The sequence below is a fragment of the Sinocyclocheilus rhinocerous genome, unplaced genomic scaffold, assembly GCF_001515625.1.
Source record: "Sinocyclocheilus rhinocerous isolate Xijiao unplaced genomic scaffold, SAMN03320098_v1.1 scaffold1730, whole genome shotgun sequence".
In the NCBI taxonomy this organism is placed as follows: domain Eukaryota; kingdom Metazoa; phylum Chordata; class Actinopteri; order Cypriniformes; family Cyprinidae; genus Sinocyclocheilus; species Sinocyclocheilus rhinocerous.
In genome coordinates, this window is record NW_015634043.1 from 417,162 (window position 1) to 420,044 (window position 2,883).

Genomic DNA, 2,883 nt, shown 5'->3' on the forward strand with positions numbered 1-2,883 from the left:
TAATATCTTATGCACTGTAAATATAAGGGAGCTTACTGTGATTAGCTTCAGAAAAGCTAACTTAGGCTGTATGATATAGCTTTTATATTTCAGATTCACAACTAGCATGTTAAACATGTTGACACTGTTACACCCCGTCTAGGGAAGAAGCGCAACATGAAAGGACTTGCATGGACAAAAGATTTGCAACAACTCATTTATTGGGAGTATTTATTGGGAATGATTAATGTATTTAATTTGGGAGCTGACAAGGCCAAAATAACAAACAAAATGTTCTTAGTTTCTAAACACCTTACTAAAATAAAATAAAATAAAATACACCACTTTCGATACACCTCTTTTCAACAAAACAAAACAAACAGTACTCACAGTCTCAGATCTCTCTTAATACAAACTCTTACACAAAAACTCAGCACTATACAAAATAAACTGCTCAGAACACAAGACAACTGTTGAGGAAGCAATGTTGTGATTTTTAAAGTGCTGTACACCAATCAGGAGACAGCAACAATCAGCCTGCAGGAGCCAGGTGACGATTCCTAGACAGACTACAGACACAGACAGCCCCAATAGAAGAATAAAGAAAAAACAGAACAACCACAGGGTTGTAACAACACTTATAGGTTAATAAAGATTATGCATGTACATGTAAGGGCACTTGGCCCAAGGAAGGTATCCAGTGGTGACTGAAGGTTTCCCGTGTGTTCGGTCTTTTCAGCGCGCAAAGTTATTTAATTTAAGTTAAATTGTAATTTGACTCCATTTTATTATCCAATCTGACTCCATTTTGACCTCGAATTTAGGTTGAAAGACAAATTGGTTGTCTGTCTCTAATTATTACTATTATTCTTCTTACATTTGATTATTCTAGATAACTCTTTACTTTATATTTACTTGTTCATTAGGAATCTATGTCGCTCAGGGTGTATCAGGGTGTATCAGATTGAAAGTGATGTTCCTCTGGTGGGTTCTGGTTCTTGTGAACCTGGTATCTGTAGCTACAGGTACCAATGCAGGAGTTAAAGTCAGACTAACTCAGAAGGGGCTTGAATATGGTAAATAAGCAAAACAATACTTCTTGTAACTCAAAATGGAACAAAAACTTAAACATAAACATGCTTTGTGTTTTTTACTTAAACATGCTTTGCGAGACAGATCTCAGGGCACTCATTCTGAGGTACAGCTTCTAAATGTTGCTTTGATTGCAGGTCGACAGATTGGAATTGCCTCAATCCAGCAGAAACTCAGCATTTAACTATTAAAGTGCCGGATATAAGTGGCACAGAAAAGGTGGATTGTTATGACCCCGTCTTTTCCTTCTTTACCTGATGGTGGCAGGATAACGTCACTGTTAATTGGATAACTCATGGGTGGAGAGTATAAATGTTTGGCTGAACTGTCCAACAGTACTTCCTCTGGGAGAACCCAGTTTTTCCAAGGAGTCAATTGCTCCAACTTGTTTTCTTCTTGTTGGTTATTTTTTGCACATATCAACGTTTCTTGCCCATTGGATTGATATTTTCTTTTGTTTATTTAAATCCCTTGACATTATATATTCTGTAACAGATAATTTTCTTTTGAATAAATAATCTTGCAAGTCAAACAACTTGTTTGTATGTGTGGACCTCTTTATGTGACGGTCGGGAACGAGTTGGCCGTGACATAAATTGGGGGCTCGTCCGGGATCCTTTGGAGTAGGAAATGTTGGTGAGTAGCTATGTGATTATTTTTGTGAATGGTCACCTTTTTGAATGAGAACTCCGGTTAGGAAGAGTGTGTCCAGCTGGGTTGTGTATACAATCCTTCCGATGGAACACTGGTTGTTGTTTTGTTTATTATTTTGCCTTTTTTTGTTTTTGAGGGTTATTCTGGGTGGAGATTTAAATCTCTCTCGGGGGTACGCTTTCGGACTTTCAGTTTGACTGATCGTCACTGAGTTTAGCGTTTAATGTTGCCCCGAGCCCGGTACATCCTCGAAGACTAGATAGGAATTAGTTAGTAGTGTTTTCTTTCAGATAGGAGCTGGAGTGTCTCAGTTCACGGAGGTGAACCTATTCAGCAAAATTTGTGAATAGATATGTAACAGTTCGTAGTCACGGGAAGAAGGAGGCGGGAACCGGCTTTAATAAAATAAACAAACACAAAAGGAAAGTAAAGCGGCAGCCCCTCGCGGAAGACTGCCGCACACAAAACACAAAATAAAATCCAGGCCTGGTCCTCTCTCGTCCAACACTGTCGTCACTCCTCCTTTTATCCTTCCGGAGCTTCTCCGTGGGACTCGAGACCGGTGAGTGGTGCAGGTGTCGTGCATTAGCATTTACTCCACCGGCCTTGCTCCGTTCCCATGGCTCTCGGCCCCGCCCCTCTCGTCACATACCCCCATCGCCCCTCACAGGCCGGGGGGTACCCACGAGACTGCGCTCTAGTCCCCCCCTCCCCCCTCCGGGGGAGCCGATCACGGCGGCCGTGGCGTACCTGGGGGTAAGGACAGACAGACGAGGTGAGAGAAAAGGAGACGGAAGGATGAGAAGAGACAGAGACGAGAGAGGGGAGAGAGAAAAAAAAATCTTGTTCCGGTTCCCAGACACACTACTGCTCGGCCCTCCACCAGCTGGGTAAACTCTTCCGCGATGCCTGGTGGCGGCACTGGATAGCCCTCGGTGGACGGCCCGACACTCCTCCGCCGCCCGGTGGACGGCGACGGCTCCTCCGGGTTCGGGCAGCCGGCAGGAGTCCCCCGTTCCCTGCTCCTCCCCATCATGGCGGATGGCAGCAGGCTCCGGCCTCAGGCAAACGGCGGCGACTCCTCCGCTCCCTTACGGACGGCAGCCGTCCCTCCACATCCCAGGCGGCCGGCAGCGAGTTCGTCCGCCCCCCCCGGCA

At 44.8% G+C, this 2,883-nt stretch overlaps 1 pseudogene; it reads left to right on the forward strand.

The window, feature by feature from the left end:
- The first annotated feature begins 952 nt into the window (after nt 1-952).
- LOC107745327 (bactericidal permeability-increasing protein-like) overlaps nt 953-2,883 on the forward strand; it is an 11,866-nt pseudogene continuing 9,935 nt past the window's right edge.